A 12,289-nucleotide genomic window follows, 5' to 3' on the forward strand; every position below is an offset into this window, starting at 1 on the left:
CCAGTTCGAGATGCCACTTTCCTTGCCTTTTAACTTAACCGTGCAATTTGCTGCAGAGGTGTTCACTCCTGGACATGAGCCAAAAGGAATACCAACTGAGTTGGAAACCTGTGTGGGAATCGAGGAGAAGGGACTTAATAAATCTTTTAAATTCCACGGTGCTTCTTAGAAATGCAGTTGCTGTTCACCTCAATCTAAAAGGCAGTTTTTGAACATTGTAAAAGAAGACAAAAGGTAATTACCTCACCCCACCCCCACTCCAGAAGAGGTGCTAACTGCGCTTGAGTGCTTTTTGTTCTCGATGTGAAGAGCTCTCACGCCTGAGTCACCTTCACGTCTCTGGTTGCTGAGTGAATCACAAAGAAGGAGTTTCACCAGAGCTGCAACTGCCTCACTTCCCCACTCTTCCTCCCCGTTTACATTTTCCTGCTCGTCAGTGATTTAAAGAAAACCAAATGGATGCGATGTCATTCCGTAGCCTCTCTGTCGATTCCTCTGTTTCAGTTCCAACGTGGCTTAGATCTCGGGGCGCACCTTAATACGAGCGACGCTATGAAAGCACAAGTCCAGAGGTTCCTCTGAGAGTGTAATTTCATTTCATTGCTGTTGCTTGATTGAATGAGCCACTGACGTGTGAACTGCTCCAAAGCATGACTCAGGACCTCTGGTGCCAATTCTCGCACGTTGAATAATGACAGACAGCTTCCAAATGAGGTCTTTCTGAGACGACTTTGGGGTACATTTGACAGACAGACAAGTTCAGGAATCCGTAGTGCGCTGTGACACCAGCGCATCAGCTTCTTCCCTGTCTTTGAACCGGGCCGCCTGCGCAAGGAATGCAAATGCGGTACTGCTTTTCGTGGAAGGATCAGAAGGCGGTAACTGCACTCTCAAACAGAATGGCATATGATCAGAACCAGGTTGGAGAAAACTTTACAATGCTTTGCACAGTCATTAAATGGAATTGCATTACCTTTCACTACGAGAGCAGATTTGTTCAAGCAAATTCGAAGGCAGGTTTGCAGATGGGAAAGCAAGCAAGAAAGCTCCGTTCTTGTCCATGTAAAAGGCTGCAGTTGAAGAACAAAGCAGTTTCTGCCCAGTTTCGAACTGGGAACTTTTCGCACATTAGGCGAACGTGATGACACTTGCCACTCTCTCTGTGTCACGAATTTGCCTCTGACGTCTGTCTTAAATCTATCACCCCTCAAATCGTCGTTGTGTTCTCTCGTACAAGCTGACGTCATCATCCTAGAAAAAAGACTTTCACTGTCTACCCTATCTAATCCACTGATTATCTTATATGTCTCTATCAACCCCCCCCCCCTCCCCTTAGCCGCCTTCTTTCCAATGAGAACAGATCCAAGTCTCTCAGCCTTTCCTCATAAGACCTTCCCTCTAGACCAGGCACCATCCTGATAAATCTCCTTTTCCAATGCATCCACATCCTTTTTGTAATGGGGAGACCAGAACTGTAAACAATATTCCAACTGTGGCCACACCCGCATTTTGTATAGTTGCAGTATGATATCGTGGTTCCAGAACTCAATCCATCTACCAATGAAACCTAACACAACGGATGCTGCCTTAACAGCACTATCCACCTGAGTGGCAACTTTCAGGGATATATGGACTCCAAGATCACTCTGCACATCCACACTACCAAGAATCTTTCCATTGACCCAGTACTCTGCCTTCCTGTTATTCTTCTCAAAGTGCATCACATCACATTTAGCTGCATTGAACTCCACTTGCACCTCTCGCAAGAAGTGAGACAAATCAAACATGATATAAAGATCCAACAGAGTCAATAAATTCATTTGGACATAAAGGGAACATGATTATCTGGTATATCAGTGAGGAAAGGTTTCAAACAACATTGTGCGTGGTCAAGCAATAATACAGACACACGCACACTCACATATAAGAGTGTGAGTGTTCTCGTGAACTGACTGCAGATATTAATTAACATTATCCCGTTAACAATCTAAAAACATTCACAGACAGAGAAGCTTTAAATATGTTGTGTTTATGGGAAAGGCTTCACCAGATCAAGCAACTTGGAGATATGTGAGGAGATGAGCACCATGGAAATGTCTGGATTGTGAGAAGGATTGCAAATTCCCAGACCTACTGGAGACTCATTGACGCAGACATTCTTTGTGAAGAGATTTATTTTGTTATCTAGCTTCATGTCACACCAGAGACTTTACACTGACAAGAGACCTTTCCCCTGACTGTGGGGAAAAAAAAACTTTAAGATCTGTAAAGATTTTTTAAATTCAATGGTCTTTATTTAACATCATCCTATTCACATGGGGGAGAAGTCATTCAGCTGTTCCATGTGTGGGAAGGTATTCACTTGAGGATCCAGCAATGCCTTGCTCTTTCTTCCTTGACAAGAGACTCAAGCATTTTCCCCACTATAGATGTTATGCTAACTGATCTATACTTCCCAGTCTTTTGTCTACCTTCCTTTTTAAACAGCGGCGCCACTGTATTCCACTCTGCTGTAACTGCCCTCGAGTCCAGCAAATTGGGAAAATTACTGACAGTGCGCCTGTTCTATCCCCCGCTGTCTCTTTTATCACCATGGGATGCATTACACCAGGACCAGGAGACTTGTCTGTCGTCAGCTCCATGAGCTTACCCAACACTAGCGTTCCGTAATAATGTTTGTTTCCAGGTCCTCACCGACTCCATCTCGTTGTCAATCACTGGCATGTTATTAATGCCCTCCACTTTGAAGACCGATACAAAATACCTGTTCAGTGCCTCAGCCGTTTCATCACATTCCATAAATAAATTGCCATTCTCATCCTCTGAAGGACCAACATTTACCTTAGCCTCTCCTTTTTATTTAAAGTTTTCATAGAAACTTCTGCTATCTGTATTTAAATTCTGTGATACATCTTTTCTCTCCGGTTCTTTCCTACGGTTCTTTATCACTCTTTCTGGGGTTTTCTTCTGATCTTTAACGCTTTCCCAATCTTCCAGTTTCATGCTGTTTTTTACCACTTTGTATACCTCATCATTCAATGTGAGAGATGGGGAGAGAGAGTGGGGAGGGGGAGGGAGAGGGGTGGAGAGAGGAGGAGAAGAGAGAGTGGAGGAGGGGGAGGTGCGGGGATAAGGGGATTGGGGAAAGAGGCAGGGCAGAGGAAAGAAGGGGTGGAGAGAGGGCTGTAGGAGAGAGCTGGGAACGGTGGGCGAGAGTAGGAGGAGAGATGGGACGAGAGGGTAGGAGGAGTTGGGTAGGAGATGGAACAGGAGGGCAGGGGGTGAGGAGCGAGGGGTGGATGGCGTGACGGGGAGTAGAGTTATAAGGTGTAGGGGACGGGTGTTGTAGGAGAGAAGGAGAGGAATGAAGGAGAGGAGTAGAGGTGGGGAGCAAGTGGAAGGTGGAGGAGGGGGAGGAGACAGCGAATGAAGTGGGGGGATGAGTGATGGGGAGGAGAGGGAAGGAGAGGGGTTAGGAGAGAGGTGAAGGAGAAAGAGGAAGGAGAGAGGTGAGGAAGCGAGGACGTAAGTGGAGCTTGGGGTGTAAGGCAAGGGGAAGTTTGGGGTGGAGTAGGAGAGAGGAGGTGGAGAAGGGGGTGGGAGGTGGAGCAGAGAGGGACATGAGGGGTGGAGGATGTGTGGAGGATTGGGAGGAGAGAGGTGAAGATGAGGAGGAGGGGAGGACGGTGGGTGGTGAGGGGGAGGAGATAGTGGGGGAGGAGAGGCAGGAGGGGGAAGGTGAGGAGGGAAGGGGATCAGAGACAGGGAGGAGAGCCAGGGAGGAGGTGGCAGGAGAGATGGGAGAGTAGAGGGAAGGACAGGTGGGAGAAGAGCATACGAGGGGAGAACATATGGTGTAGGGAAGGAGTTCTGGAGAAAGGGTGAAGAAGAGGGGGATGGGAGAGGGGAACAAGGGAGTTTGGAGAAGAGGAGGAGAAGAGGGCGGAGATGGAGGGAGGAGAGGAGGGGAAGTGAAGAAAGGAGAGGGTGGAAGAAGAGAAAGGGTGAGAAGAGAGGATGAGGAGAGAGGATGAGGGGAGAAGGGAGAATGGAGAGGTGAGGGGAAGAGCGGAGAAAGAGGAGAGGGGAGAGGAGAGAGGGGAGGAGGAGAGGCGAGAGGAGACAGTGGTGAGGAGTGAAAGGATTGGGTAATGAGGAGTGAGAGGAGGGGGAAGAGGGAAGCAGGGAGAGGTGAGAGGAGAGTGGGAGGAGGAGAGGGGAGAGTGGATGAGGAGAGAGGGGAGAAGAAAGAAGGGAGAGGAGAGAGGAAAAGGAGAGAGGGAAGAGGCGAGAGGAGAGAGGGGAGTGAAGAGAGGGGAGGAGGAGAGGGGAGAGGTGAGAGGGGAGAGGAGAGGGGAGACAGTGGTGAGGATTGAGTAGTGAGGAGTGAGAGGAGGGGGAGAGTGGAGAGGACAGAGTGGAGAGGTGAGCGGGCGAGGTGAGAAAGGAGAGCAGAGGGGAAAGGTGAGAGGGGAGAGAAGAGAGGACAGAGGAGAGAGGGAAGAGATGAGAGGGGAGAGGGGAGTGGAGAGAGGAGATAGGAGAGACAGAAGCGGGAGACGGGAGAGGAGAGAAAAGAGAGGAGAGAGGAGAGGAGAGAGGAGGGAGCAGAGAGGGGAGAGGATACAATAGTGAGGAGTGAGAGGAGAGAGTAGTGAGGAATGAGAGGAGGGAGAGGACAGAGTGGAGAGGTGAGCGAGAGAGGGGAGAGGAGAGACGGGAGGGAGAGAGGGGAGAGGAGACAGTGGTGAGGAGTGAGAGGAGAGTGTAGTGAGGAGTGCGAGGAGAGGGGAGAGGAGAGAAGGAGGAGGTGCGGGAGAGGGGAGAGTGTGGGGGAGGAGAGAGGTGGAGGAGAGAGGGGGAATGAGAGAGATGGGACGGAGAGAAAGGGAGGAGAGAGAGGGGGGGAGGAGAGAGTGGGAGGAGAAGGGGAGGACGGAGAGGGGAGGTTAGGGGAGGACGGAGAGGGGGAGGATGAGAGTGGTAGGAGAGTGAGGGGCGAGAAGAGAGAGTGCGAGGAGAGAGAGGGCAGGGGAGGGATTGGGAGGAGAGAGGGGGTGGACAGAGAGGAGGAGGAGAGAGAGATGAGGAGAGGGGGAGGATGGAGAGGGGAGGATGGAGAGAGGGAGGAGAGAGAGACGTGGAGGAGTGAGAGTGGGGCAAGATGAGGCAGAGAACAGCAGGGGCAAAGGAGGGTGTCGGGGGAGGAGGAGAGTGAGTGAGGTGTGGGGGCAAGGAGGAGAAGAGCGGGAGGATTGTAGCAGGGAGAGAAGAGGTGAGGGGGGAGGTGGTGGCGTGGAGAGAGGGAGTAGACAGCAGGAGGGGTGGGAGTAGAAGGAGGCGGCGAGGAGAGTTCAGGAGGACAGAGCGGTTGGAGGTGGGGGAGGAGGAGATTGGGTGAAAGACAGAAGGTCAGATGGGTAGGACGGTGAATGCAGTGGAGGAAAGTGAGGAGCGAATCGGGAAGAAGGATGAGGGCAGGGTGGCAGTGGAGAGGGTAGTAGGAGACTGGGGGAAAGAGAGGGTGGAAGATGGGAAGGAGAGTAACCAACTCAGACCTTTCTCCATCTGAACAGTTCACCTAACCCTGTGGGCAACTCCCCCATGACTGGTCCACCCTGATCTGCACAACATCGGACCGGGTGAGGAAACCCACGCAGACACTGGGAAGAATGTGCACACTGCACACAGACAGTTGCCTTGGGCAGGATTTGAACAGGATCCCTGGAACGATGAAGCAGCAGTGGTAACCACTGAGCCACCGTGCAACCCTAACGAGAGAGAGAGAGAGAGAGAGAGAGAGAGACAGAGAGAGAGAGAGAGACAGAGAGAGAGAGAGAGAGAGAGAGAGAGAGAGATGAAGAGAGAGTGGGGTGAGAGAGGGGGAGAGAAGAGTAAGGGAAAAGAGAGGGAGAGAGAAGAGAGATGGGAGAGGGAAGAGAGAGGGGACGAGAGAGAGGGAGAAGAGGGGATGAGGAGAAGAGAGGTGAAGAAGAGGTGGACAAGAGAGAGCAGAAGAATGAGAGTGTGAGAGAGAAAACGAGAGAGGGAAAGAGAGAGAGGGGGAGAGAAGAGAAAGACAGAGTGTGTGTGAGAGAGAGAGATAGAAAAGGCAAAAAGGGAACAGGTGACCCCCACCCCACACTCTGTCACAGGCAGACAGAGACAGTAACAGATCAATACTCCCCCGGTCGGGCCGCATGGCGTGAGGGTAATGGCTGACTGAGCGAGGTTCAAATACTCCCAGAGTCTATCACTCAAACCCCATCTCCTCCCCAACCCAGTTCATCCAGTCAGCTCCCAGCTTCCTCTACCTGGAACACACCTCCCCCCAGGTATGGAACACACCAAAAATCGCCTAAGACTTTGGTGCAGATTGTCAGGGAGGATATGATGGAGAAATTATATGCAGTGATTGGCAATGACTGAGGATTCAACTCTCAAACGCCAATTGTTTTCAGTTTCTGATGAATCGATTGATCATGTCAGATTTTGATTAAATGTTTCTTTGGAGTTTCCTGTCTGTGAATCTTCTTCAAATATTCAAAGAAGTATATTAAAGGCTGTGTCGGTCCAGGTGAGAAATCAGACAGACAAATAATTCCCTTTGTTTGATGTTTTTGTGTGTATATCCTCAGAGAAAGAAACTTCCAAAATCAATCACTATTAGGGCAGAGAGAAAAGAATAATCAAAATAAAGTAAGAAATTGTCTCTAAACATGAACATTATCTTTCTCTCCCAAAAGGTGCAAGTCCTATTGGGTTCCTCCAGCAATGTCTCTTTTATTTCAGAAACTCACGTTATCCCTCCTCCTGGCCGAGGGTTATCAGCATACTCACAACAGAGATTATCACACATTGTGCAGAATGGCAGGGTTCTGAGAGGGGATAGGCTCATTCATTTACCAGAAAGTTTCAGGAGTGATTTATGATGCGATGGACCAATTGCAGTTGAAGCGAGATGCGACAGAGCTTATTGTCTTATAGTTGATGTAGATCAGGAAGATGGAAACAAGATGTTCACATTAGCTGGCGAAATGGACGATGAAGTATAAAAATTAAAGTTTTGGATAGATTGACAGGGAGGATTTGATGAAGTGTTTATATGGAAGGAATTCAATACCCACTGTATCTTAATGGTGTACATTTGGACTGAACAGCCTGAAGTTCTGTATTTAATTTCCCATTCTGTCAAGCCGTGGGCTTGAATTATCCCAGTACTAGAGTCATAGTGATGTAGCTCAGGCAGTCACATTGAAGGGCCTGGGTATCTTCCAATTTGTGATGATTCCTTATCCTCTGGGTGTTTACAGACCCCTCAAGCTCTCTGACACTCTTGGTGATAAAAGCAGGAAAATTGGTGGCAGACTCTGAAAACAGTGAGAGCTCCAGTTGTTCCACCGCCCTTCAGATCCCCGCTAACCTTCCTGCTTTAGGGAAATCGGCATGCCTGGCTGGTGACAGGCTGTGTGGTTCAAATTGTCAGCAGCGGGCTGCAAGATAAAGATTGGTACTTTGAGATCATCCAGGTATGGAGCTTGGGTTGTTCCACATCAGAATATGGGAATACTACCCTACCTCTATTTAAAACGGAACATCCATGGCGCAAGATTGATTTGCAGCCCAAACCATTGATGATCCTGTAAGATAGGGACAAACGCAATTTTGTCTCCAGACCCCGCCTGTCAACAGAAAGTGGCCACTGCAGCTTCCTGCACAGCCCTGGGACACAACTTACAGAAACTCCCTCCTCATGAACGGCGCTTCCTGTGTGAAAATCTTTACATTTAATGTGGTAACGGCTGCAATCCAATCCCTGCTACCAAGATTAGAAGCTGCAGGTTTTTGTGATAAGGACAGAGTTATGAAGTTGAAGGTGTGCCGTCCACCTTTAAATGAGAGTGAATGCTGTTCAGAACTGAGAGCTGACAAATATCTGTGATGACCAGCTAGCAGTCTCAGCGTGTACTGGAAAATTGGAAAGATGTAACGTTTGGCTGTGAAACAAACCTGAGTTGGTTGCTATTTGTAAACAATTCCTATTTTATCAATCAATTTAAATTATGCCTCAGAATACTAACATCCAATCGCACTTGAATGTAGAGTTTAGAAACACTGCAGAACCGAGGACTTCCATAATGTTGCCCCCATTGACCATTCCCCATGAAACATGCCCAGGTCCTCAGTTGAGGATTTTTGTTGGGAACCTTTGCTCCTTGGCTTTGAACCGGGCCACCTGCCCAAGGAAAGCAAATGTGGTACTGCTTTTAGAGGAAGGATCAGAGCACGGTAACTCCACTCTGAAACAGAATGGCCATCACTGCTGTACATATCTGTGCATATTCAGAAACAGGTTGGAGAAAACCATAACAATGTTTCATACAGTAATGAAACGGGATTGCATTCCTTTACACCACTCGAGCATGTATGAGTGAGCAAATTCAAAGCCAGGTTTGCTAATGTGAACAGCAAGTTACAAAGCTCTGCTCACGTCAGTCTGAAAGGCTGCCATCGGGAATAAGGCTATTCTAGCCGGATTTTGAAGTGGGGAATTTTCGTATATGAGGTGACTCCAACAGCACTACACTAACAGGGAGCATTCCCGTGAGCAGCTGGTGTCCAGAGTTGGCCAGCACTAAAATGTATAGCCGTTCAACGTTTCACCTTTCTGTGTCCAGGAGCTGGTTATTCTCCAGCGTAATTGGCATCATTAAAAAATTAAGAAAATCATATGAAATTGCTCACAAATTATAGACAAGGATGCTGTCAGGGGTGCACAGTTTGGAATGCTGACGAGTCTGAAAATGCTGGGATAACTTTCCATTCATCGTCGGGCATGACCTGAAGGAAGGTTTATCAACAGAGTATTTAAGATTTTGTTTTCAGCAATATGGGGCGATTACAAAATGGAGTGCATAGGTGTAAGGTAAGAGGGGTAACATATAAAAGGGACTTGAGGCAGCTTTCCCACGCAGAAGGTTGTGCGCAATGGAATGATATACCAGTGGAAGTGGAGGAGGCTAGGACACTCAGATTTCAAAGGCAAGCGGATGAGTTTCTGGATAGGAAGGGTTTAGTGGGATAACAGACAAAAGCTGCTAAATGGGAGTTTGTTTAAAATGCATTTCCAGAGGTTTCGAAGCATGAATGCTGTTCTGGGGTCAGTCCAAGGGCAATCAGCCATAAACGGCTCCCAGATCCTTCAGCAGAACAACTCGAAACTGCGTGCCCAACATACATTGGAAACTTAGTGCACCGTCACCTCCCAAAAAACTCTGAAATGAGGGAAAACAAAGAAGCGAACATGAATAAGCCATGAAAAGTGAAGATTCCCAAACACAGTCTCGATTAGATGAGTTTGCTCACCCGATCAACAATGCGGCAGTGCCTGCAGCCCACGTCGAAGGACAGAAGAGAAGGAAATGAGAGAAATTTAAGACCATATGACATTGCAACTAACTGGAATTATTTTTCCATTCACTAGAACACCAAATAATGAGAAGTAAAGTCACCACAGGATTTTGTTTCACACCAGCGATGAACTACCAATCTCCGTCTGGTTTCAGTGGAAACAGTGAACAACACAACTTGGCCGGAACATGATACAGCGGTGCAACCGCTTGAGGCCCGGGCTTTACGTGTGGGAGGCGAATATGATCACTACAGCGTGGACACTGGCACATTGGAGAGGGTGCATTCGCCCAAATCAGAGATATATTTTCAATAAGCAAAGTCAGCTGGTCGTGTTGGAATTTAAACACAGAACATTAACAGGCTGCAGTAAAACCAACAACGCACACAAATGGTGGGATTTGAACACAGCCCTCATTAGAAATATAAACACAACGCCTTCAACCACTCGACCACAAGACCAGCCAGCAAAAGCGGACATTTTCTTACACTTTCAATGGTGCGCCTGCAAAACAACAGAAGGAAAGTCACAGGGAAAGAGTTCTCCCATCCCTGTCCTGCTCGCACAGCTGCTGGGATCTGCCCAGCTACAATATCAATTTTGCAGCAGATAATGCTAACCCTTCAATCCAATCAAAAACGAATGGGAAGCTGATCCTACATTCTGAGACTCGTTTGAGCTACAAATGTAATGTCTGTATGAGAGAAAGGAAATTCGATTCTGACACAACAAATAAACAAAGAGCTGCAAGACATGACTGGAATTTCGATTCTTCCTTTGCAAAATTATTTCACCCATTGCTCGAAACAGGACGACTTGCACGAAACACACTGGACTACAGGGAAAATGCACAAAGCTGAGCAGGCCGTGTTACACATCATACCGTGCAGCCACTGGGACTGTTTCGCAGAATAAACGTCCCAAAGAATGTGCTGCACCCTAAAACCGGAGGTGGCAGGACAATTCGAGAAGGATAGATCACATTGTCAGGATGCTCTGACCTCTGGGCCAGTCCGAGTTGTCACTTTCCTTGTCTTTTACCTTAACCGTGCAAGTTGCTGCAGAGATGTCTACACCTGGACATGAGCCACACGGCTGCCAGCAGAGGTGGCAACCAATGTGAGAATCGATGGAAATTGACTCAGAAAGTTAACTATATTCCCTGGTGCTTATTAGAGATGCAGTTTCTGATCACGTGAATCTAAATGGCCGTTTCTGAGCATATTAACAGACGTCAAAAGGTGATTACCCCACCTCAACACCCCAGATTATGTCAAAGAGGAGCTAACTGCTCTTGAGTGCTTTTTGTACACGATGTGAAGAGTTCTCACTCCTTAGTCACCTTCACGTCTCTGGTTGCTGAGTGAATCACAAAGAAGGATTTTCACCAGAGCTGCAACTGCCTCACTTCCCCACCCGCCCTCCCCGTTTACATTTTCCTGCTCGTCAGTGATTTAAAGAAAACCAAATGGATGTGATGTCATTCTGTAGCCTCTCTGTCGATTCCTCCGTTTCAGATCCAACATGACTTAGATCTCGGGTCGCAACTTAATACGATCGACGCTATGAAAGCACAGGTCCAGAGGTTCCTCTGAGAGTGTAATTTCTTTCATTGCTGTTGCTGATTGAATGAGCCACTAACGTGCGAACTGCTCCAAAACATGATTCAGGACCTCTGGTGCCAATTCTCGCACGTTGAATAACGACAGACAGCTTCCAAATGAGGTCTTTCAGAGACGACTTTGGGGTACATTTGACAGACAGACAAGTTCAGGAATCCGTGGTGCGCTGTGACACCAACGCATCAGCTTTTTCCCTGCCATTGAACCGAGCCGCCTGCGCAAGGAAGGCAAATGCGGTACTGCTTTTCGTGGAAGGATCAGAAGGCGGTAACTACACTCTCAAACAGAATGGCATATGATCAGAACCAGGTTGGAGAAAAACTTTACAATGCTTTGCACAGTAATTAAATGGAATTGCATTACATTTCACTACGAGAGCAGATTTGTTCGAGCAAATTCGAAGGCAGGTTTGCAGATGGGAAAGCATGCAAGAAAGCTCAGTTCTTGTCCATGTAAAAGGCTGCAGTTGAAGAACAAAGCAGTTTCGGCGCAGTTTCGAACTGGGGACCTTTCTCGTTTTAGGCGAACGTGATGACCACTACACTACAAAAAAGAGCCTCAACCGCCGATGCTGCGGCTCATTGGCGTCCAGCACTGAAAGTTGAAGCCATTCTACGTTTCACCTTTTTGTTTCCAATAGCTCGTTGTTGTCCGGCGGAATTGACATCTTGAAAACACGTGAAATTGATGACAAAATATAAACAAGGATGTCGTCAATGTTTGGACCGTAGGGCGAGGTGGAATAGGTTGTGACGACTTTCCCTTCAGCGTAACGGCTGCGACCTGATCTTATGGAAGGGTTGTAAACTGAGTATTTACATGTTTTACCAAAGTTGTGGTGAGTTGAAAACTCACGAGCATAGGTTTCAGGTGAGTGGGCTGAAATTTACAAAGGACCTGAGGCACATTTCCCACACTGAAGGTTGTGCGTGTATGGGATGAGCTGCCAGAGGAAGTGGAGGAGGCTACTACACTCAGAAAATTGCAAAGGTAATCGGGTGAGTTTCTGGATAGTATGGGTTTAGAGGAATTGGGGCCAAATGCTGGCGAGCGGGACTTGTTTAATTTTGGATATGTAGTGAGCATGGACGAGATACACTGAAGTATCTGTTTCCACGCGGTGTTCCCCTATAACGTCGTGTTGGTTACACCGGCTTTAAAGGATTACTTTTTAGCGGAGCTTCCCGTCGCAGTCTGTGGCACAATCATTTAGTCTGTTCGACTGCTCACGGGAAAGGTAGTATTGTGAAACACT

The sequence above is a fragment of the Chiloscyllium plagiosum genome, unplaced genomic scaffold (genome assembly GCF_037043375.1).
Source record: "Chiloscyllium plagiosum isolate Xiang-an unplaced genomic scaffold, Cpla_swu_hap1 HiC_scaffold_37, whole genome shotgun sequence".
In the NCBI taxonomy this organism is placed as follows: Eukaryota; Metazoa; Chordata; class Chondrichthyes; order Orectolobiformes; family Hemiscylliidae; genus Chiloscyllium; species Chiloscyllium plagiosum.